We start from the raw sequence: 26,378 nt of genomic DNA on the forward strand, positions 1-26,378 counted from the left end.
GTAGGTGACAATGACCTCCCAGAAAAAGGTGTCAAGACAGCATTGTATGTGGCAGACAATAGCTGTCTAACCCCCCCCCCCCCCCCCCTATTTAAGCTTGGCTTCTCCATTTTTACGTAGATGGCCTCCTTCACACCTCGTTTGTACCAATCGGCCTCCCTTTTAGCTGGATCGTATCATCGCTAGAAGCCCCACCCTTCAGGGAGATAATTTCATTGCTAGAAGTCCCACCACCTTCGCTGGATCATATCATCGCTCAGACCAAGTGCCTGCTAGTTTCTGCAAGTTAGACCAGTACTGTACCTCTAAACTATATATAAAAAGGGAGTTCAGGTGCACACTACCATGGCTGCAATGCAAAAGCAAACAAGGACTACAAGTAGCAGCACACTGCTCTATGCACATCTCAATAAAGGTGCAGCTCAATAAATTAGAATATCATTAAAAAGTTAATTTATTTCAGTAATTGAATTCATTACACACAAAGTTTGCATTAATTACTGCATCAATGCAGCGTGGCGGTGATCAGCCTGTGGCACTGCTGAGGTGTTATAGATGCCCAGCTTGCTTTGATAGTGGCCTTACGCTTGTCTGCATTGTTGGGTCTGGTATCTTATCTTTCTCTTGACAATACCATTCCATTTGCCCCCTCAAAGCGACCAATAATAAAGCTCCTCTCTGTAAGGATCTTTGTTATTAGTTGTTTCAGGCAGCCTGTGCCATTCACAGTAAGGCATATCGGTACGTCTTAGACTTTTTCCGGGGCGCGCGTACCCACAGAGAGGACTCTGAGTGCCCACTCTGGCATACGTGCCATAGGTTCACCACCACTGTCCTATTATATATAGCAGGCATGCTCAACCTGCGGCCCTCCAGCTGTTGCAAAACTACAACTCCCAGCATGCCCGAACAGCCTACAGCTATCAGTCTACAGCAGGGCATTGTGGGAGTTGCAGTTTTACAACAGCTGGAGGGCCGCAGGTTGAGCATGCCTGATATATAGTATACTTTTCAAATGACTTAGTGATGTGATATACAGTAGGTGCGTCTGTAAAAGGAACATGAAGAAATATGATCCCTTTACAGTCATAAGAAATATGTTTATTATAAAAGTAACATGTCGATATCATGTAACAAATAAGACTTGTCACTCTGTAGCTTTTCTCTGTATTCCTCTAGTATACAACCCAAATTTAAGACGGTTTTAAAGCAATGACATGCAGGAAGCAGACAACAATTATTCTGTCTGATTACTATCTGGGTGTACAATGGTTGGGAGCACTTACAAAGGTTAAAATAAATGTAATTAGAGAATACCTTTATAGTTTTCAGAAATATATGTCATATTAAAGGATAATCTTCACAATTGCTAGTTATTCAAAATGAATATTTATCTATCCACATTCATCACATCATATCATATAAAGGCATACTGTTTTAAAAGTGATGGTTCTGCCAGTTTGGGACCATAAATAAGTCTAGCTAGTCACTAGTCACTAATCTAGCTAAGACTCCCCCTGCTGGCAGGAAGTAGGACCAGCCCACTTCTACGAAGAGGGGAGGAAAGGGATAGTTAGTCCCATTCTGAATGCCAACCGCTGCCAGCCACATCCCCGTCCACTGGTGTACAGTGCATACAAGAACATGAAAAAACATTGCATAAAAAACTTTGTAGATGTACAGAAAATAGAGTTAATAAATGTACAATCAAAACAAGATGTACAAGATAAAACAGAATAGAAAAATGCTTATTTGGCTTAATTGCTACACACCATATATGTGATACATTCCCTTTAAAGGGTTTATCAAACAGTATAAACACACCCACAATGCTGGGGCCCCTCCTTTGGAAGATACTAACCTGGCCCCTGGCACTCGCGTCCCTGCATGGCCTGTATCTCCTCGTTGCGCCGACCGAAAAAAAACGATGATGGGTGCAGCCAATAGCAGGCCGTGATAGTGACAGGGATCAGGAGGGACGCGGGTGATGGGGACCGGGTAAGTATCTTCCATAAGAAGGGCCCAGGCATTGCTGTGGGTGTTTATACTGTTGGATAATCCCTTTAAGGTCCAGACCACAGTGGAAAAACCACTGCAAAAATCACAGCAAAAATGTGTTAATATCATTACATTTGGTTTTTCAGTAGAAAATAACTGACACAATAGATCTCATTCACATTTATCTGGAACATGCAATTCTTCCACTGCAGAAAAGTGCAGCAGATAGACTGCAAGGGAAGGCAGTGTAAACTAACAAATCCCATAGCAAAACATATACAGGTGGGCCCTGACCTTCATCAGCACCGAGAGTGAAAACATTCAGGGGGTCATTTATTAAGACCTGCGTTTTAATACTGCCTATAGCTGGCAGTGGATCCGCCAGAGCTATGTAAGACAGCATCCTTGCTGGATTATATCCAGGTGTAGAAAATAATACAGGAGATGGGCCTGTTGGCCTGTTCCCTTCTCCGCCCATGCCAAGTCCACTTTTTAGGACCGGGTAATATAATGGGGAAAAAGTTTCAGACTGCGGCGCAAAGGTCCCCTAATATAGGCATATATCTGGTTAGCAAATGACCCCCTCAGTCTTTTCCTTTCCTTATTGGCTTTCCAGGGTTCTGAGTTATGTCACCTCAGCTGTTGGAGTCCATAGAAGCACCTATGCTAGAGATATATATATTGTGAGATACCCGATGGCGCCAGTCAGGGGCGTAGCTAATGGCTCATGGGCCCTGGTGCAAGAGTTGAGCTTGGGGTCCCCCTTCCCGCAGTACTTTGTGGCCAGGGGCAGGAAACACAAGGCCTTCATGCTGCTTTTTCAGTGTTTTGTGGTCCGTTTTTCATGGATCCGTTGTTCCGTTTTTCCGTATGGCATATACAGTATACAGTAATTACATAGAAAAAATTGGGCTGGGCATAACATTTTCAATAAATGGTTCTGCAAAAACGGAACAGATACAGAAGACATACGGATGCATTTCCGTATGTGTTTCATTTTTTTTGCAGACCCGTTGACGGAACATGATTTGCGGGCAAAAATAGGACATGTTCTATCTTTCAAAGGAACAAAAAAACGTATACGGAATGCATACATTCATTTTTTTTTTGCGGAGCCATTGAAATGAATGGTTCCGTATACGGAACGCAAAAAACGGCCCATAAACAGAAAAAAATAAAACGGTCGTCTGAAAGAGGCCTTACTCTATAAGGGCTCATGCACACAAACGTATCTTCTTTCCATGTCCGTTCCAGTTTTTTGTGGACAGTATATGGAACCATTCATTTCAATGGGTCCGCAAAAAAAACTGAAGTTACTCCGTGTCCATTCCGTTTCCGTATGTCCGTATTTCCGTTCCTCAAAATAATAGAAATGTCCTATTATTGTTCGCATTACGGACAAGGATAGTACTGTTCTATTAGGGGAACAGCTGTTCTGTTCAGCAAAATGCACACGGATGTCATCCGTAATTTTTGCAGATTTGTTCGTGTGCATGAGCCTTAATTCTGAAAAATTATCAATTTCTTGGATTCTCAATTACCCTCTTTAATGAAAACCAGTGGGGTCATTCTAAATTGGTCTGTTTGTGGGATCATTTATCAAACTGGTGTAAAGTAGAAGTGGCTTAGTTGCCCATAGCAACCAATCAGATTCCACCTTTCATTTTCCAAAGGAGCTGTCCAATATAAAAAAATGGAATCTGACTGGTTGCTATGGCCAATTTAGCCAGTTCTACTTTACACCAGTTTGGTAAATGATCCCACAAACAGCCCAATTTAGAGCATGAGAAATGGTGTTCCTATTATGACAATCAAATATTCTAGAAGTAGATGAGGAAATTGTGGAGTGAGGGCAGTGTTGGACTGGGCTGTCTAGGGCCCACCATTAAAATTTATTTTGGGGGCCCACCATATGGATACATCCAAATATTACCTGCTTGCACAGCAGCAGACGGCAGCTAGATGCTACAAGATGATTGGTTATAGGGTCCCTGCAGCACCTTTGAGCAGGCAGGTCACTGGGAAAGGAGGGTACTGGCTGTCCTCTGTACCTAGAAGTCATCTCAGCCACACGAGCGTGTCTATAATAAGAAGCTGGGTAGTTTCTTAAATATTCTACCCAGTTTTTCATACAAACATAGGCTGGTTGAGGTGTTGTATACTGCCTATCTGTATGTAGTGCAATCAGTCTACTGTGTTATGTGCCACTCATGTAGGTGGGGGCCCACCTTGCTCAGGGACCCGGGGAATTCACCTGTACCCGTGTGGGCCAGTCCGAGCCTGAGTGAGGGCACCCACTGAGAGGACTCAAGACCAAACAAGATTATAGATGAAATCAGTTTTTTGGTGGCAACGGGTTTCACCACCATATCTGTGACTTTCATATATATTATATACAGGATGCATGTTTTAAATGACATGCATCCTGTATATAATATATATGAAAGTCACAGATAAGGCTGGAGTTCATGAATCGTGTGACGTCAGAGGTTATGACTAGAGAGGAGCGAAGTTTTGGAAAAATCAATTCAGCTGCTTTGACGAATTTTACCAAAAACAAAATTTGTAAGTAGTGGGTGCAATGACAGGAAGGTGCAATAGCGCTGCTCCTCATCATTGTACCCCTCACATGACGCGTTCATACATGATTGCAGTGTCTGAGAGTAAAATGTCTAATATTAACAGAAAAAAAAATTACATCATACTTACCACCTCCATTTGCTTGCAACGGGCCAGCCGCCATCTTGCTTTAAGATCTGGCGCAAAATCGTGTGCGGCCCGAGATGACATCATCGCGTCGGCCGGCATGGTGACGTCATATGCAGCACTCCAGATGGTGACCAAAATGGTTGCCAATGCTCTTTAAAATTTGCAGATGACAACAAGACTTTTTAGCCTTGTCGCCATTTGCGACAGGGCTGCCGCGCTGTAGCTGAATATTGCGGCGGGGCATGGGAGCCAATAATTCCTTGCCCCACTGCAGTCTCTCCCTCCCCCCTGTGCCGCTGCTGCCACCAATGAAAAGGCAGAGGGGAAGAGGGGAGGGGCTGTGGCCACTGTGCCACCAATGAGGATAACTCACCCATTAATTCAAATACAGGAGGTGGGTGCTGGCTGCAGAATCACATAGCACCCGACCTCTATGACAGGGTGCTGCGATCCTATGCGGTGAACGTCATAAAAGAATAATCGTGGAGGTCCTGGGCTGGCGTGGTTATGGTTACATGTGGCTGTGAGCTTGGTTGGATGTACGGGCAACATCTCTGGTAGACATTCCTGCAGTCAGCATGCCAATTGCACGCTCCCTCAAACGTTGCGACATCTGTGGCATTGTGCTGTGTGATCAAACTGCACATTTCAGAGTGGTCATTTATTGTGGGCAGTCTAAGGCACAGCTGTGCAATATTAATGCTGTCTAATCAGCCCTTGGTATGTGAGGTGGGATGGATTATCTCGGCAAAGGAGAAGTGCTCACTAACACAGATTTAGACAGATTTGTGAACAATATTTTAGAGTAATGGGTCTTTTGTGTATGTAGAAAATGTTTCAGATCTTTGAGATCAGCTCATGCAAAATGGGAGCAAAACCGTGTTGCGTTTATATTTTTAGCCAGTGTATATATATATATATATATATATAGAGAGAGAGAGAGAGAGAGACGGAAAAAGTCGGACTACTCCAAAATTGATGGTGAAACAAAGTGTTTTAATCACCCATAATATGGCAAACTTGCTCGCAAGTTTGCCATATTATGGGTGATTAAAACACTTTGTTTCACCATCAATTTTGGAGTGCAGTCCAACTTTTTCCGTCTCTACAAATATTGGGTATAGCCGTTGCCCTGTGCTGGACCTTGCACCCACATCTTGGCTGGTGCTCCCGCTGGACTTTCCTTTTATATATATATATATAGATCTGTATACTGTATATCTACCATTGTGTCAGGCATAGTCTACTTTCACACTTGCATTTTGACTTTCCGTTTCTGAGATCCGTTCAGGGCTCTTCCAAGCAGTTAAAAACGGATCAGTTTTGCCCTAATGCATTCTGAATGGAAAAGGATTCGTTCAGAATGCATCAGTTTGCCTCCGTTCCATCTCCATTCCGCTTTGGAAGCGGACACCAAAACGCTGCTTGAAACGAGCCAAACGTTTTTTATGGCACAATATAAAATGGATCCGTCCTCCATTGACTTTCAATGGTGTTCAAGACGGATCCGTCTTGGTTATGTTAAAGATAGCACAAACTGATCCGTTCTGAACTGACGCAGACAGTTGTATTATCTGAACGGATCCGTCCATGATGCATCGGCACAAAACGCGAGTGTGAAAGTAGCCATAGGTGCTTCTATGTTTGTCTAAAAATAAATGGAATCTGCATAATGCTCTAAAAACAGGAAATCTCTAACTTGGAAGTACTTTTCACTAGGACAAAAACAATGCAGCAACTTGCGTATTAACGAGAGTCATTGCACACGGAAAGGCCTAGGCATGCGGCCAAATCCTGCCTAATGACATAAGCGGAATATTTTAAATAAAGTTATTGTATTGTACGATTGAAAAAGTGGAGATGCTTTGTAATGGCTGATGATATAAACAGGAGCCCTACTGAAGGAACCGTTTAAAATGAAGTCAGAGCTCGCTATGTTTTTAGAGAAATGAGAAGTTCGTGGGAAATATAAAGACTATTGCTTCAATGGGGAACTAAAATCAAATCTGATTTCATTTTCTTCTCTTTTTTGAGAATTTCCCTATTATCAAAATCTGTGTAAATACAACTCTTCTGGTCAGATCAAGTCAATCCCTTGTCTAAATAACTTCTCACGTTATCAGTTCTCATAGTCCAGAGAAGCTGCCAGCGGCAACATAGGAGGTACGTAGTATTGCATTGTAATGAGTGTGACCGTGTATTACATGGTCATTCTACAGATTTGAAGCTCCCACTTACAGCACCTGTTTGTTCTGACTAATCTGCTAGAGTGCCCTAAAAAGTCATATAGACAGAGGTTGTCCTATTGGGATATCCCCAGAGGCGTGGCCAGAGATGGCCTGCTATATGGAGATTCTGGAAAATGCCATATGGGGCAGTCACCCTAGGTGGCCACCAGCTCTCCGCTTCATTCAGTCTCAGCTCCTGACTTCCCTGTAGCTCCGCTCCCTCCCATGGCTGAGGAGTCAGATTGTGAGCCAGCTGCATTAAAGGATAACTGTCACACTTAGACCCTAATTTCAATTTTCATATATGTAGTCACTAATAACATGATATTACAGAATCAGTTACTATTAGACTGACTTACTCCATTTTTTTTATAAGATTCAGCCCATAGCAACCAGTCTGCATAAAACTGCAATTTCACTATTCAGTTAAGATGGCCGCCACTGCCCTCACCCTAAGGCTTATCCCGCCTGCCCTTACTAGCCAGTAACAATAGCCCCCCAAAAGTGTCAGTAACCAGAGCCCTCCCCCTAAAGGGTTAATCTCCTGCAGCACAAAGAGGTCCTCTTACCACATGTTGCTTTCATTTATACACTGAGCGGATGGCAGATCTCCCTTCCCTGGTCTGCGCTGCTTCAACTCTGCCTTCTCCAGCTCTGCTGAGTGAGGGAGCGTCTGCCAAGCGCAGGGACAGGGAGAAGTGCACACAGCCCAGGCACTGTTATCAGCTGCTGGGCAGGAGCTGGCTTTAATCATTTACTTACAGTCCCTGGCTGTCAGTAATCTGACCGTGCACTCTGCGTGCTCCGTCCTTCAACACATAGACGGACCCTGCCTAGCAACCCTATTTTAAGCACAGGTAAAAGTAGGCAGTACAGGGAACAAAACTGTGGAATTAAGGGGTAATTGAATACACAGTGAAAAGTTGAAATAGGGCCACCAAAGTGATATTAATCACCACAATCCAATACTCCAAAAAAAAAAAAAAAAAAAGATGACAGTTATACTTTAAGTAGTGGGTGGTGGAACTGAGAAGGAGACTTAGGCGGAATTATTTGATCTTCCAGTCTTCATCCTGTGAGTGTGCTCCTCACTCTGCTTTTCCTGTGGTTGGGTCCTATGCACGTAGTTCACAGTTTATTATGGTACATATTCTACAGTTGAATGTTTTCTGCAATAGATGACCGAGTAGGGAGAGATAAGAGCATTCTTTTCTCCACTGACTACATACTATAGCCTGTGAAAGATGATACAGATTCCTAGCTGCAGACAGGATTTGAGTGGCCTACCAGAGTACCAGAGGATCCTTCGGTAGGCCCTAAACTTTGACACTAATGGACCCATAATAAAAAAGGGCTCTTTAGGTCCTGTATGCACAAATGGCAGGCCCTCAGAATAATTTACTCTGGTAGGCCCAAGGAACTTCAGTGTGAGGCTGGCTGCAGATACAGTATCTCCTGAGCAGAAGATGCATCATAACTGGACCTCAGCTACAGGTGCTACCATGAGTACCTCACAGAGGCTTCAATGGCATTGTGATTCAGCTACAGAAGCCCCTTTGAGTTTACAAGTTATGGAAACCTGCAGAAGAAGTTACAGAGGTGATTTGTTTGCTCCTGCCACACCGCTCAGGCATTATCTGAGCCGTTACCTGCTGCTGGCAATTGCTAAACAGCGGGAAGCATGATGTTTCCTACTGCTGAGTCTGCTCAATATCAAGGCAAAGCAGCCAGCAGCAGAGAAGGAGGCTCCTCATGTTCCTACTGGATTCCCCTTCCCCCCGTTTTCTTCTGGTTGCGGACATTACTGGCTCCAGGAAGGTTATTGCACTGCGAGTAATACACATTTAAGGCTACTTTCACACTGGCGTTTTGGATTTCTGTTTCTGAGATCCGTTCAGGGCTCTCACAAGTGGTCAAAAACGGATCAGTTTTGCCCTAATGCATTCTGAATGGAAAAGGATCTGCTCAGAATGCATCAGTTTGCCTCTGTTCAGTCTCCATTTCACTTTGGAGGCGGACACCAAAATGCTGCCCTTTGCGGTCCGCTTGATGAAACTGAGCCAAACGGATCCGTCCTGGCGCACAATGTAAGTCAATGGGGACGGATCTGTTTTCTCTGACACAATCTGGCACAGTAGAAAATTGATCCGTCTCCCTTTGACTTTCAATGGAGTTCATGACAGATCCGTCTTGGCTATGTTACAGATAATACAAACGGATCCCTTCATGATGGATGCATGCGGTTGTATTATTGTAATGGATCGTGATCCATGACGGATACGCCCAAAACGCGAGTTTGAAAGTAGTCTAATGATGTCACTGGTGGGTGGACAGCAATCTGAGGGTAGGTGACCACAGGCCTCTGCAGGGCTGCTTCATTAAACAGAAGGTCGAAGGGGGGCAACTGCAGATGAAGAATATGGTCATTACACATGTATATTAGTAGTGCATTAAAAGGATCAAAAATACAAATTGTAAAGCAGCAAAGAACTATATACTGTACAATGATTATCTGTATACTGTATAGCAGAAAAGAACTATATACCGTACAATTAATTATCTGTATACTGTATAGCAGAAAAGAATTATACTGTACAATGCATTATCTGTATACGGTATAGCTGAAAAGAACTATATACCGTACAATGCATTATCGGTAGACTATATAGCAGCAATGAACTATATACCGTACAATGCATTATCTGTATACTGTATAGCAGCAATGAACTATATACAGTACAATGCATTATCTGTATACTGTATAGCAGCAAAGAGCTATATACCGTACAATGCATTATCTGTATACTGTATAGCAGCAATGAACTATATACCGTACAGTGCATTATCTGTATACTGTATAGCAGCAATGAACTATATACAGTACAATGCATTATCTGTATACTGTATAGCAGCAAAGAGCTATATACCGTACAATGCATTATCTGTATACTGTATAGCAGCAATGAACTATATACAGTACAATGCATTATCTGTATACTGTATAGCAGCAAAGAGCTATATACCGTACAATGCATTATCTGTATACTGTATAGCAGCAATGAACTATATACCGTACAGTGCATTATCTGTATACTGTATAGCAGCAATGAACTATATACAGTACAATGCATTATCTGTATATTGTATAGCAGCAAAGAGCTATATACCGTACAATGCATTATCTGTATACTGTATAGCAGCAATGAACTATATACTGTGCAATGCGTTATCTGTATACTGTATAGCAGCAATGAACTATATACTGTGCAATGCGTTATCTGTATACTGTATAGCAGAAAAGAATTGTACCGTACAATGCATTATCTGTATACTGTATAGCAGAAAAGAACTATATACCGTACAATGCATTATCTGTATACTGTATAGCAGCAATGAACTATATACAGTACAATGCATTATCTGTATACTGTATAGCAGAAAAGAACTATATACCGTACAATGCATTATCTGTATACTGTATAGCAGAAAAGAACTATGTACCATACAGTGCATATCTGTATACTGTATAGCAGCAATGAACTATATACTGTGCAATGCATTATCTGTATACTGTATAGCAGAAAATAATTATACCGTACCATGCATTATCTGTATACTGTATAGTAGAAAAGAACTATACCGTACAATACATTATCTGTATACTGTATAGCAGAAAAGAATTATACAGTACAATGCATTATCTGTATACTGTATAGCAGAAAAGAACTATATACCGTACAATGCATTATCTGTATACTGTATAGCAGAAAAGAACTATATACCCTACAATGCATTATCTGTATACGGTATAGCAGAAAAATAACTATATACCGTACAATGCATTATCTGTATACTGTATAGCAGCAAAGAGCTATATACGGTACAATGCATTATCTGTATACTGTATAGCTGCAAAGAGCTATATACGGTACAATGCATTATCTGTATACTGTATAGCAGAAAAGAGCTATATACCGTACAATGCATTATCTGTATACTGTATAGCAGAAAATAATTATACCGTACAATGCATTATCTGTATACTGTATAGCAGAAAAGAACTATATACCGTACAATACATTATCTGTATACTGTATAGCAGAAAAGAACTATATACCGTACAATACATTATCTGTATACTGTATAGCAGAAAAGAACTATATACCTTACAATGCATTATCTGTATACTGTATAGCAGAAAAGAACTATATACCTTACAATGCATTATCTGTATACTGTATAGCAGAAAAGAGCTATATAACGTACAATGCATTATCTGTATACTGTATAGCAGCAATGAACTATATACCGTACAGTGCATTATCTGTATACTGTATAAGAGAAAAGAACTATATACCTTACAATACATTATCTGTATACTGTATAGCAGAAAAGAACTATATACCGTACAATGCATTATCTGTATACTGTATAGCAGAAAAGAACTATGTACCATACAGTGCATATCTGTATACTGTATAGCAGCAATGAACTATATACTGTGCAATGCATTATCTGTATACTGTATAGCAGAAAATAATTATACCGTACCATGCATTATCTGTATACTGTATAGTAGAAAAGAACTATACCGTACAATACATTATCTGTATACTGTATAGCAGAAAAGAATTATACAGTACAATGCATTATCTGTATACTGTATAGCAGAAAAGAACTATATACCGTACAATGCATTATCTGTATACTGTATAGCAGAAAAGAACTATATACCCTACAATGCATTATCTGTATACGGTATAGCAGAAAAAGAACTATATACCGTACAATGCATTATCTGTATACTGTATAGCAGCAAAGAGCTATATACGGTACAATGCATTATCTGTATACTGTATAGCTGCAAAGAGCTATATACGGTACAATGCATTATCTGTATACTGTATAGCAGAAAAGAGCTATATACCGTACAATGCATTATCTGTATACTGTATAGCAGAAAATAATTATACCGTACAATGCATTATCTGTATACTGTATAGCAGAAAAGAACTATATACCGTACAATACATTATCTGTATACTGTATAGCAGAAAAGAACTATATACCGTACAATACATTATCTGTATACTGTATAGCAGAAAAGAACTATATACCTTACAATGCATTATCTGTATACTGTATAGCAGAAAAGAACTATATACCTTACAATGCATTATCTGTATACTGTATAGCAGCAATGAACTATATACCGTACAGTGCATTATCTGTATACTGTATAAGAGAAAAGAACTATATACCTTACAATACATTATCTGTATACTGTATAGCAGAAAAGAACTATATACCTTACAATGCATTATCTGTATACTGTATAGTAGAAAATAACTATACCATACAATGCATTATCTGTATACTATATAGCAGCAATGAACTATATACCGTACAGTGCATTATCTGTATACTGTATAGCAGCAATGAACTATATACAGTACAATGCATTATCTGTATACTGTATAGCAGAAAAGAGCTATATACCGTACAATACATTATCTGTATACTGTATAGCAGAAAAGAACTATATACCTTACAATGCATTATCTGTATACTGTATAGCAGAAAAGAGCTATATAACGTACAATGCATTATCTGTATACTGTATAGCAGCAATGAACTATATACCGTACAGTGCATTATCTGTATACTGTATAAGAGAAAAGAACTATATACCTTACAATACATTATCTGTATACTGTATAGCAGAAAAGAACTATATACCTTACAATGCATTATCTGTATACTGTATAGTAGAAAATAACTATACCATACAATGCATTATCTGTATACTATATAGCAGCAATGAACTATATACCGTACAGTGCATTATCTGTATACTGTATAGCAGCAATGAACTATATACAGTACAATGCATTATCTGTATACTGTATAGCAGAAAAGAGCTATATACCGTACAATACATTATCTGTATACTGTATAGCAGAAAAGAACTATATACCCTACAATGCATTATCTGTATACTGTATAGTAGAAAATAACTATACCATACAATGCATTATCTGTATACTATATAGCAGCAATGAACTATATACCGTACAGTGCATTATCTGTATACTGTATAGCAGCAATAAACTATATACAGTACAATGCATTATCTGTATACTGTATAGCAGCAATGAACTATATACTGTGCAATGCGTTATCTGTATACTGTATAGCAGAAAAGAATTGTACCGTACAATGCATTATCTGTATACTGTATAGCAGAAAAGAACTATATACCGTACAATGCATTATCTGTATACTGTATAGCAGAAAAGAACTATATACTGTGCAATGCATTATCTGTATACTGTATAGCAGCAATGAACTATATACTGTGCAATGCATTATCTGTATACTGTATAGCAGAAAATAATTATACCGTACCATGCATTATCTGTATACTGTATAGCAGAAAAGAACTATATACCTTACAATGCATTATCTGTATACTGTATAGTAGAAAATAACTATACCATACAATGCATTATCTGTATACTATATAGCAGCAATGAACTATATACCGTACAGTGCATTATCTGTATACTGTATAGCAGCAATAAACTATATACAGTACAATGCATTATCTGTATACTGTATAGCAGCAATGAACTATATACTGTGCAATGCGTTATCTGTATACTGTATAGCAGAAAAGAATTGTACCGTACAATGCATTATCTGTATACTGTATAGCAGAAAAGAACTATATACCGTACAATGCATTATCTGTATACTGTATAGCAGAAAAGAACTATATACTGTGCAATGCATTATCTGTATACTGTATAGCAGCAATGAACTATATACTGTGCAATGCATTATCTGTATACTGTATAGCAGAAAATAATTATACCGTACCATGCATTATCTGTATACTGTATAGCAGAAAAGAATTATTCTGTACAATGCATTATCTGTATACTGAATAGCAGCAAAGAGCTATATACCCTACAATGCATTATCTGTATACTGTATAGCAGAAAATAACTACACCGTACAATGCATTATCTGTATACTATATAGGAGCAATGAACTATATACAGTACAATGCATTATCTGTATACTGTTTAGCAGCAAAGAGCTATATACCGTACAATGCATTATCTATATACTGTATAGTTGCAAAGAACTATATACCGTACAATACATTATCCGTATACTGTATAGCAGAAAAGAATTATACCGTACAATGCATTATCTGTATACTGTATAGTTGCAAAGAACTATATACCATGCAATGCATTATCTACATATATACTGTACAGCTCCAAAGCTGTATGATGCATTATCTGTATACTTTATAGTTGTGCAGAACTATACACCGTACCATGCATTTTCTGTATACTTTATAGTTGTGCAGAACTATACACCGTATAATGCATTATCTGTATACTGTACAGCTGCAAAGAACTTTATAATGTACAATGCATTATATACTGTACAAGAGCAAAGAACTATAGTATGTACTAAATTATACATTATCTGTATGCTGTATAGCAGCAAAGAACTGTGTACCATATGGTGCATTAACTGTATACTGTATAGCTGCAAACAACTATAAGGCCTCATGCACACGTCCATATCCGTAGTTTGGTCCACAAACACAGATACCTCCTGTGTGCATTTTTTCTCACTGTAATCAGTAGACATGGCTATTCTCATCCACAAAATAGTACATGTTCTATAATTTGCATAACGGCCACACAAATCCACACAAAAAATTATAAAAAAAATTCAGATGTGTGCATGTCCCCAAAAGGTTAGTGTACAAAAAATGTGAATAGCACATAGGTAAAAAAAAAAAAAAACACTCCGGTTGTGTGTATGAGGCCTATACTGTATGATGCATTAACTGTATAGCAGCAAAGAACTACTGTATTTTTGGCTTTATAGGACGCACTTTTTAGAAAGAAAAAATCTTGCTAAAAGTGCCTGTGTCTTATAAACGGCAGTCATGGAGATCCAGCATGGCCAGACCCTTCTGGTTGCTTCCTTAATGATCGGGCAGAGTCCACATTCAGCTCTTTGCCCGATCAGTGAGAGAGCTGTGCATCTGCACACAACTCTCTCTCCCTGCTGATGCCGATCTCTATGATCAGCAGCGGCAGGAGAGCACATGGGGAGGAAGGTCCTACAGCTGTACTGAAAGGAAATTAAAGCTCCAAGTACACCTTAAGGACCTTTGATGTCATCAATGTGAGGAGTCAGAGCAGGAAAACTATAGAGCTGGTAGGAGTGTAGGGAAATGGGAGTTTTAATTAAAGATAACAAGTTATTGACTTTGACCCTTCCACTTCAGTAAACCACATTTCCTTCAAAGAGGACCTAGAAAATATTTTTCACATTTTTTGTTGTCTAAGGCATCATGCACACGACGTGCTGTTTTTTGCGGACCGCAAACCGCAGATCCGCAAAAAACGGAAGCCACCCGTGTGCCTTCCGCAATTTGCGGAATGGAACGGGCGTCCCATTGTAGACATGCCTATTCTTGTCCGCAAAATGGACAAAAATAGGACATGCTATATTTTTTTTGCGGGGCCTCGGAATGGAGCAATGGATGCGGACAGCACACGGAGTGCTGTCCGCATCTTTTGCGGCCCCATTGAAGTGAATGGGTCCGTATCCGAGCCGCCAAAACTGCAGCTCGGATGCGGACCAAAGCAACGGTCGTGTGAGGACTAAACCTGAGGTGCGTCTTATAGTCCAGTATGTATTATAAAGTGAAAATATGGTATATACTGTAAGATGGCATTGGCTATACAATTCATGGTAGTATTAATATACAACAAAGAGCAGCATTATCCATACACTGTATAGTGGCATTAGTTGATTACAGCATTGAGGTATTTATTGGGTATTTTATAATCCTATGCATATCACAATCTGGAGTCAGTAAGATTAGGCACACTGTTTGAGAGGTTTTGCTTGGGTAGAGTTAGTGGGGATCATATTTTAAAAACCTGCAATTCACACACCAGAGAGGAACTGTGTTGGAGGAAGATCTGACCAGTTTATTAAGAAGTGCACACTTCTTAATAACTGCTGTCCGTGCAGCGGAAACTGAAATCTCTTCCATCTAGGACAGGGCTGGCCAACCTGCGGCCCTCCAGCTGTTGTAAAACTACAATTCCCACGATGCCCTGCTGTAGGCTGATTGCTGTAGGCAGTCTCGGGATGCTGGTAGTTGTAGTTTTGAAACAGCTGGAGAGCCTCGGGTTGGCCATCCCTGATCTAGGAGCTTAAGTAGCTTTAAGTTAAATTTACATTAGCTTTCTTGGATAAATTATACTACATGTTTTGGGCCACAGTGGCCTTGCCATCATATGCTAAACTAATGAGCCTGCTTTTTAAAAAGTGGAAACAATTATGAAAAACACAAAAAGTTTCAAAATTTTTGCACAAAATCCCCTTTGTGATAAATCTTGTGACTTTTTCACACCAAAAAACTGGCCTTTGGAAAATGACTCCCAGTGTATGGAAAGTGTGTAGGCCACTATCGCCAATCATTGGCCACATTGGTGATGCCAGTAAGAATGATTATCTTCAGGTTTATTTTGTATGTGGGCTGTTGGGTGCCAAGGCTGCATTTTAGTCCCAGTCTGGTCCCGGGCATCACTATGCATAATCTGGGACCTGTGAGGCACCTGGGAGGTGCTGCTTGGCAGTTCCAAATGACTTTAGCCAGACACATTAAACCTTTAATCAGCAGCTCCCTTGTGCCCCCTGCTGAAGTGTACTGAAACTGTGAAGCAGCTCCACACTGGTGGCTCAGTAGGAGGCCATTAAATGGGTTCTCTGGGAATTAAGAAAATTAAGATACTTAAATATTACTTTATTATAAATATATTCCTAATTACCTTTCATTAGTTATAATGGTTTGTTTTGTCTAGGGAGCAATCATCAGAGGAAATAAAATGGCCGCTGTCCTATTAGTGCACACAGAACCTGACCTAATCACACAGGAGGACGGGTTACTTCAGGACACTGCGGTAAGGAGCTGCCTTATCCTCCTCTCTGCTCTGCTTGTCAGGGATTATGATCCTGAATACAGCTGATAAGATCTTAAGTTGAATCTCTGTGGGAATGGAGGTCATGAGGAGACATAAAGTACATAGAGGCTGGACAGGACAGACTGTGGTAATGGAGACTGCATACAAGTGCTGCTGCTCATTAGCCACATCCACACCTCCTCACTGTACTTCATGTCTCATTATGAACTCCATTACTACAGAGATTCAGCTGAAGATCTTAACAGTTGTATTCAGGATCATATTCCCTGAAAGCAGAGCAGAGAGGAGGATGAGGCAGCTCTTTACCTCAGTGTTGGGAAGTAACTTGTCCTGCTGTGTGATTAGGACAGGTTTTGTGTGGACTAATAGGACGGCGGCCATTTTATGTCCTCTAATGATTGCTCCCTAGACAAAACAAACCATTATAATTAATGAAAGGTATTTGGGAATATATTTATAATTAAGTAATATTTAAATATTTTCATTTTCTTAATTCCCAGAGAACCCTTTAAGCAGGACTTGTGCTTAGCCCCTCAGTCAGGCCTAGCAGCTCAGAACCACATCCCATCAAGTGCAGGAGTATGTACCCAAACAGGGCAAGCAGACTACAGAGCTGCAGTTGCCTGTCCTGTTCCAGTTCTCCTGGTCACCAGTGCTGGAGTGTGAAAGCCTTCTGTAAATGCCATGTGTCAGCCCAGCAGCAGCCGGTGCCAGTTCATGGAGCAGCAGAGAGATGTGTTAGCAATGAAAGGAAGCTTCATGTGTGTCCATCATCACCTATACAGTCATGTGAAAAAATTAGGACACCCTTTGAAAGCATGTGGTTTTTTGTAACATTTTTAATAAAAGGTTATTTCATCTCCGTTTCAACAATACAGAGAGATTAAAGTAATCCAACTAAACAAAGAAAACTGAAGAAAAGTCTTTTCAAGATCTTCTGTAAATGTCATTCTACAAAAATGCCTATTCTAACTGAGGAAAAAGATAGGACACCCTCACATGTATTCCCTCTTAAATTGGCTCAGATCTCACACAGGTATATCACACCAGGTGCACATAATTAGTAGATCGTTACTCTGCATGTTGAATGAGGCTTGCCCTATTTAAACCTCAGACATTTAGTTTGGTGTGCTCCTGACTGTTGAAGTGAGAGTGAGCACCATGGTGAGAGCAAAAGAGCTGTCAGAGGACTTCAGAAAAAAGATTGTAGCAGCCTATGAGTCTGGGAAGGGATTTAAAAAGATCTCAAAAGATTTTGAAATCAGCCATTCCACTGTCCGGAAGATAGTCTACAAGTGGAGGGCTTTCAAAACAACTGCCAACATGCCCAGGACTGGTCGCCCCAGCAAGTTCACCCCAAGAGCAGACCGCAAGATGCTAAAAGAGGTCTCCAAAAACCCTAAAGTGTCATCTCGAGAACTACAGCAGGCTCTGGCTACTGTTGATGTAGAAGTACATGCCTCTACAATCAGAAAGAGACTGTACAAGTTTAACTTGCATGGGAGGTGTGCAAGGAGGAAACCTTTGCTTTCCAAGAGAAACATCGAGGCCAGACTGACATTTGCCAGAGATAAAGTTGACAAAGACCAGGACTTCTGGAATAATGTTCTTTGGACAGATGAGTCCAAAATTGAATTATTTGGACACAACAGCAGAGGACATGTTTGGCGTAAACCAAACACAGCATTCCAAGAAAAGAACCTCATACCAACTGTGAAGCATGGAGGTGGAAGTGTCATGGTTTGGGGCTGCTTTGCTGCAGCAGGACCTGGTCAGCTCACCATCATAGAATCCACGATGAATTCTACTGTGTATCAGAAGGTGCTTGAAGAACATGTGAGACCATCAGTTAGAAAATTAAAGCTGAAGCGGAACTGGACCATGCAACATGACAATGACCCAAAACATACTAGTAAATCAACCAAAGATTGGCTGAAAAAGAAGAAATGGAGAGTCCTGGAATGGCCAAGTCAAAGTCCAGATTTGAATCCCATTGAGATGCTGTGGGGTGACTTGAAAAGGGCTGTACGTGCAAGAAACCCCTCAAACATCTCACAGCTGAAAAAGTTCTGCATTGAGGAGTGGGGTAAAATTTCCTCAGACCGATGTCGAAGACTGGTAGATGGCTACAAGAACCGTCTCACTGCAGTTATTTCAGCCAAAGGAGGTAACACTCGCTATTAGGGGCAAGGGTGTCCTATCTTTTTCCTCAGTTAGAATAGGCATTTTTGTAGAATGACATTTACAGAAGATCTTGAAAAGACTTTTCTTCAGTTTTCTTTGTTTAGTTGGATTACTTTAATCTCTCTGTATTGTTGAAACGGAGATGAAATAACCTTTTATTAAAAATGTTACAAAAAACCACATGCTTTCAAAGGGTGTCCTAATTTTTTCACATGACTGTATATATGTTTATGGGGCTTGTCTGTGTGTTACACAGTATATACTGCACAAGGGAACTATGTATATACACCGTCAGTGGAGGAGCTGTGTATATACTGTGAGGGAGGAACTGAATATGTTTCATGTGAGCGTAGGAGATGTGTATAAACTGTAAGTGGAGGATATGTGTTTATACTGTGAGTGGAGGGGTTGTGTATATACTGAGAGTGGAGGAGATGTGTATATACTGTGAGTGGAGGAGATTTGTATATGCTGTGAGTGGAGGAGATGTGTATATACTGTGAGTGGAGGAGATGTGTATATACTGTGAGTGGAGGAGATGTGTATATACTGTGAGTGGAGGAGATGTGTATATACTGTGAGTGGAGGAAATGTGTATATAGTGTGAGTGAAAAAACTTTGTATATAATGTGCATAAAGGAGCTTTGTATATACTGTCAGTGGAAAAGCTTTGTATATACTGTGAGTGGAGGAGGCGGAGCTATGTATATACTGTGAGTGTAGGAATTGTGTATATACTGTTAGTGAAGGAGATGTGTATATACTATGAGTGGAGGAGAAGTGTTTATACTGTATGGAGGAGCTGTGTATATACTGTGAGTGGAGGAGATGTGTATATCTGTGAGGAACAGAAGTATTTGAACACCCTGCAATTTTGCAAGTTCTCCCATTTAGAAATCATGGAAGGGTCTGAAATTCACATTGTAGGTGAATTCACACTCTGAGAAACAGAATAAATAAAAAAATTCAGGAAATCACATTGTATGATTTTTAAAGAATGTATTTGTCTTTCACCGCTGAACATAAGTATTTGAACACCTGAGAAAATCAGTGTTAATATTTGGTACAGAAGCCTTTGTTTGCAATTACAGAGGTCAAACGTTTCCTGTAGTTCTTGACCAGGTTTGCACACACTGCAACAGGGATTTTGGCCCACTCCTCCACACAGATCTCCTCTAGATCTGTCAGGTTTCATGGCTGTCACTGAGCAACATGGAGTTTCAGCTCCCTCCCAAGATGTTCTATTGGATTTAGGTCTGGAGACTGGCAAGGCCACTCCAGAACCTTGATATCATAGCTGTGTGCTTCGGGTCGTTGTCATGTTGGAAGATCCAGCCACGATCCATCTTCAATGCTCTGACTGAGGGAAGGAGGTTGTTGCTCAAAATCTCACAATAAATGGCCCCATTCATCCTCTCCTTAGCACAGTGCAGTCGTCCTGTCCCCTTCGCAGAAAAGCATCCCCAAAGCATGATGTTACCATCCCCATGCTTCACAGTAGGGATGGTGTTCTTCTTTTTCCTCCTAATACGATGAGTGAAGTTTAGACCAAGAAGTTCTACTTTGGTCTCATCTGACCACATGACTTTCTCCCATGCCTCCTCTGGATCATCCAGATGGTCATTGCCAAACTTCAGACTGGCCTGGACATGTGATGACTTGAGCAGGGGAATCTTCCATGCAATGCATGAATTGAAACCATGACGGCATAGTGTTCTACCGACAGTAACCTTTGAAACTGTGGTCCCAGCTCTCTTCATGTCATTGACCAGCTCCTCCCTTGTAGTTCTGTGCTGATTCCTCACCTTTTTTTATCATCAGTGATACCCCACGAGGTGAGATCTTGCATGGAGGCCCAGTCCGAGGGAGACTGACAGTCGTCTTTAGCCTCTTCCATTTTCTAACAATTGCTCCAACAGTTGATCTATTTTCACCAAGCTGCTTGGCAGTTGCCTCGTAGCCCTTTCCAGCCTTGTGGAGGTACACAATTTTGTCTCTGGTGTCTTTTTCCAGCTCTATGGTCTTGCCCATGGTAGTAGTTGGTGTCTGTCTGTGAGGTGGACAGGTGTCTTTGAAGAGCTCAGACAGGTGCTACTAAGTTAGATTAATGAGTGGAGTACAGGTGGACTTTTTAAAGGCACAGTAACAGGTCTTTGAGAGCCAAAATTCTTGCTGTTTCTCAGGTGTTCAAATACTTATGTTAAGCAGTGCAAGACAAAATAAATTCTTTAAAAATCATACAATGTGATTTTCGATTTTTATTTTATTTACTTCTGTCTCTCAGAGTGATGCACCTACAATGTGAATGTCAAACCCCTCCATGATTTCTAAGTGGGAGAACTTGCAAAATCACAGGGTGTTCAAATACTTCTATTACTCATTGTATACTGTGAGTGGAGCAGAAGTGTTTATACTGTGTGTGGAGGAGCTGTGTATATACTGTGAGTGGAGGAGCTGTGTATATACTGTTAGTGGAGGAGATGTGTATATACTGTGAGTGGAGGAGAAGTGTATATACTGTGAGTGTAGGAGCTGTGTATATACTGTGAGTGTAGGAGCTGTGTATATACTGTTAGTGGAGGAGATGTGTGTATACTGTGAGTGGAGGATAAGTATTTATACTGTGTGGAGGAGCTGTGTATATACTGTGAGTGGAGGAACTGTGTATATACTGTGAGTGGAAAAGCTTTGTATATACTGAGTGGAGGAGCTGTGTATATACTGTGCGTAGAAAAGCTGTGTATATACTGTGAGTGGAGGAGAATTGTATATACTGTGAGTGGAGGAGATGTGTATATACTGTGAGTGGAGGAGAAGTGTTTATATTGTGTGGAGGAGCTGTGTATAGACTGTGAGTGATGGAGCTGTGTATATACTGTGAGTGGAGGAGATGTGTATATACTGTGAGTGGAGGAGCTGTGTATATACTGTTAGTGGAGGAGATGTGTATATACTGTGAGTGGAGAAGTGTTTATACTGTGTGGAGGAGATATGTATATACTGTGAGTGGAGGAGAAGGGTTTATACTGTGTGGCAGGGGCATTGCTAAGGTCTCAAAAGATCCGGGGCCCAAGCCCCAATGCATATGTCCCAATTCTCTAAGTCGACCAACAGACCCCCTAAGCCAGCTATAGCTATACAGCTATACAGCAGCATGTACCTCTCAAATCCAGTTCCTCCAGGGGCGTAGCTATAGGGGGTGCAGAGGTAGCAGTCAATACCGGGCCCAGGAGCCCGAGGGGCCCAAAGACCCTTGTACCATATGAGAAGACACCTGTTTTATAGAAGGTGCATGCTGCTCCAGTTACACCTCTGGCTGGAGGGAAGGTGTTAGATCAAGAATTCGGCACAGAGGGGGGTGCAGTTTAAATTTTTGCCTCGGGCAGCAGGGAGGCAATGTGCTTCAATGCCCCTGGCCGCAAAGCAATGAGGGATGGGGGCCCAAGCTAAACTCTTGCACCAGGGCCCATGAGCCTTTAGCTACGCCCCTGAGTTCCTCTCAGGTGACATCTCCTCTGATGTAGATCTTCTCTATCATCATCTTCTCCATTCCGTCCGGACAATTTCTCTCAGCCGCGCCTCGTCTCTACAGAGTGTGACACATAGACATCTTAGCTTCCTTATTTTTCTGTACCCCAAATACTATCCTGAAGGAAAATGAGTGCCCCCATAGTAATAGTGCTCCTCATAGTCCCACCAATAGTAATTTCCTTCTAGAAGGCCCTCATTAGTAATACTGCCCCTACAGTGCCCCCAACTGTGATAATGCTCCCCAAGAGTGCAACCATTAGTAGAAGAGCCCTCCAGTATTGATAATGCCCTTACAGAGCCCCTAGTAGAAATAAGGCCCCCCTATTGTTCCCCCAGTGATAATAAAGCTCTCTACTGACCCCTCAGTAGTAATAAGACCCCCCAGTGCTCTTAGTAGAAATAATGCGCATCTCTAAGTCCCTACAATAGAGCCCCTAGTAGTAATAAGAACGCCTAATGTCTTTTGGATTTAAAATGCCCCCACAGTGCCCCCAGTATTTATAATGCCCCCTACTGTTATAATGCTCACCCTCAAGTGCCCCAGTATTTATATCACCCCCTACTATTATAATGCTTGCCCTGAAGCCCTCCCAGAATTTACAATGCCCCCTGCAGTGCCCCCTGTAGTTATATTCCTCCGTTTACTGTCCTAAAAAATTATAATTCCCCAGCCCCTCCACCATACAGTCCCATGTAAATAACATTATTTCCCTTTTCCGCCATAGAGTGCCATGTAAATTCCATCACACCATCTCTCCAGCCCCCTCCAATTTACAGTCCCATGTAAATAACATCCCTTTTTTATCTACAGCCCCCTCTAAAATACAGTAATATGTAAATAACATCACACCATCTCTTCTGCCCCTCAATATACAGTCCCACGTAAATAACATTACCTCCTCCCCAGCCGCCTTCATCGTACAGTTTAATGTAAAGAACATAACCCCCTCCCCAGTCACCTTCAACATACAGTTCCATGTAAATAAAATCACCCCCTCCCCAGCCACCTCCAACATGCAGTCCCATGTAAACCACATTACCCCTCAACATTCAGTCCCATGTAAATAAAATCCCTCCCTCCCACAGCCGCCTTCAACATATAGTACCATGTAAATAACATAACCTTACTTCAGCCACCTCCAACATGCATTCCCATGTAAAAAATAACATCACTCCCTCAACTTTCAGTCCCATGTACATAACATCACTCCACCTCACTGTCCCATGTAAATAACTTCCCTCCCTTCAGCCCTAACATACAGTCCCAGTTAAGTAACTACAACTCCCAACATTGCTGTGCCTCTCATACTGAGAAATCTACCCCTTCACTTACCTCTCCTCATGTAGCAGACCTCACCACAGCTTCTTCCCAGGACTTCTCTTCACTGCTGAGCCGTCCTCTCCTGCACTGGTCACATGACGTGACATAATCGCAGATCCTTTTCAGCTTCTGCATTTAGCACTGATCACATGACCTGTGATGTGATCACAGGCCCTTCAGTTCTTGCAGGGCATTAGATTCAATTGTATTGCCATCCCGAGGACAGCAATAGAGTTGTATCTAGCAGGCAGGCAGTACATTTAGGGCCTGGGACAAAACATCAGGGGCCCAGGCCCCGAATGTTTTAACCTAGCAACGCCACTGCTGTGTGGAGAAGCTGTGTATGTACTGTGAGTGGAGGAGATGTGTATGTACTGTGAGTGGAGGAGCTGTGTATATACTGTTAGAGGAGGAGAAGTGTATATACTGTGAGTGGAGGAGATGTGTATATACTGTTAGTGGAGGAGATGTGTATATACTGTGAGTGGAGGAGAAGTGTATATACTGTGTGGAGGAGCTGTGTATGTACTGTGAGTGGAGGAGCTGTGTATATACTGTTAGTGGAGGAGATGTGTATATACTGTGAGTGGAGGAGAAGTGTATATACTGTGTGGAGGAGCTGTGTATGTACTGTGAGTGGAGGAGCTGTGTATATACTGTTAGTGGAGGAGATGTGTATATACTGTTAGTGGAGGAGATGTGTATGTACTGTGAGTGGAGGAGATGTGTATATACTGTTAGTGGAGGAGAAGTGTATATACTGTTAGTGGAGGAGATGTGTATATACTGTGAGTGGAGGAGAAGTGTATATACTGTGAGTGGAGGAGATGTGTATATACTGTTAGTGGAGGAGAAGTGTATATACTGTGAGTGGAGGAGATGTGTATGTACTGTGAGCGGAGGAGCTGTGTATATACTGTTAGTGGAGGAGATGTGTATATATTGTTAGTGGAGGAGAAATGTTTATACTGTGTGGAGGAGCTGTGTATATACTGTGAGTGGAGGTGAATAGGTGAATGAGATGGGCCTGGGCCACTTTCTGCGACTGAAATAGGCCTAATTTAGGCGTATTTCAGATTAGTTAATGACCCCCTATGTATCTTTCTAATATTTCACGTTTCAGTAAAAATGGATGAGCTGTGTTTGTGGCTCATGCACACGAACATTTTTACTTTCCGTGTCTGCTCAGTTTTTTTTGTAGCCTGTAAGCGGGACCATTTACTTCAATGAGGCCGGAAAAAAAACGAAAAATACTCTGTATGCATTCCGTGTCCGTACATCTGCATGGCCGTTCCACAAAAAATAGAACATATCCTATTAATGTCTGCATATTATTGTCCGCATAGGGCTGTTCTATTAGGGGCCGGCCCTTCCGTTCTGCGGAATGCACACGCCTGGTATCCGTGTTTTGTGGATCCGCAACGGTCATGTACATGAGCCCTAATACAGACACTAAAATGGCTCTGCATTGTAGCTCTTGTCAGCGCAATTCATATATAGTGTGGGCATGGATGTATTAAACACTTTTAAAAACAATTTTCCTAAAATGGAGAACTATATAAAAGCCAAATTCTAATAACATTGTAGTTGCCGAATCAGTTCCCAAAACATTATTCTGGCCATGATATTATTAATTTCAGAAGTTTTCCTGTCAGTTCATCTGATAAAGTCCATCAATTTCCTCAGATCCTTGGTAATCCTTCCATCAGGGTCAGTGTTGTCCGGACTGTAGATGCAGCAGTTCCTGTAAACCCCTCCTTTTTCTGCTGTCAAGGACCAGTCGGTTCTGTAGAGCTAAGTTGTTCCGCCATTCCCTTCACAACATCACAGATATAATTCACAAATCTCTGTTGATGACAATAGAGATGTTAATCCAATCAATTTTTTTTTTTTATTACTACTACTAATCATGGGAATTAATGACTCAAATCCTTCAACTATCTGAGTTTTTGCTTTAAATTAGACAGACTCCTATGGCATCTATGAATACATGTGAGTCAAAGGATGTAGGGATTGACCTCCTTAGTCGTGACCGGACATTGTTTTCTGATTTGATCTCACTCAGGAGGTGAGAATAGAACAAATGGCATTAGTACTTGATCAGGGTACATTGGCTACTTCATTCTACCTGCATCCGGGGTCGGAGTTTCAAATCTCCACACAATCACCAGATATCTGCATTTTGATCATTTTGGTTAATGAACGAACTGTCAGGAACTATCGGTCACTACTTGTCATCTTCAGCTGAATTAAGTAAGAACCAATATCCTAGAGGGAAAACACCAAAGGGCTTTCCTGTATATAATCCAGTTAGTCATATTATTTTTAAATTGGCCAAATATGTCAATTATAGGTAAGGATGTAGGAGCCACA

At 41.0% G+C, this 26,378-nt stretch overlaps 1 protein-coding gene across 4 annotated transcripts in view; it reads left to right on the forward strand.

Annotated features, from left to right (window-relative positions):
• The window catches only part of RASGRP3 (RAS guanyl releasing protein 3), a 159,576-nt gene that overhangs the window by 54,807 nt on the left and 78,391 nt on the right, over positions 1-26,378 (forward strand). Inside the window, exon 1 of one of the 4 annotated variants that reach the window (XM_044291471.1) lies at positions 6,809-6,870. The exons of the other annotated variants lie outside the window; for them this stretch is intronic. The gene's annotated coding sequence lies outside the window, so the exon portion shown is untranslated. Of the gene's footprint in view, positions 1-6,808; positions 6,871-26,378 lie in introns of those variants that run through there. 4 annotated transcript variants of the gene reach the window in all.

Source organism: Bufo gargarizans, chromosome 4, assembly GCF_014858855.1.
Source record: "Bufo gargarizans isolate SCDJY-AF-19 chromosome 4, ASM1485885v1, whole genome shotgun sequence".
Taxonomy (NCBI): Eukaryota; Metazoa; Chordata; class Amphibia; order Anura; family Bufonidae; genus Bufo; species Bufo gargarizans.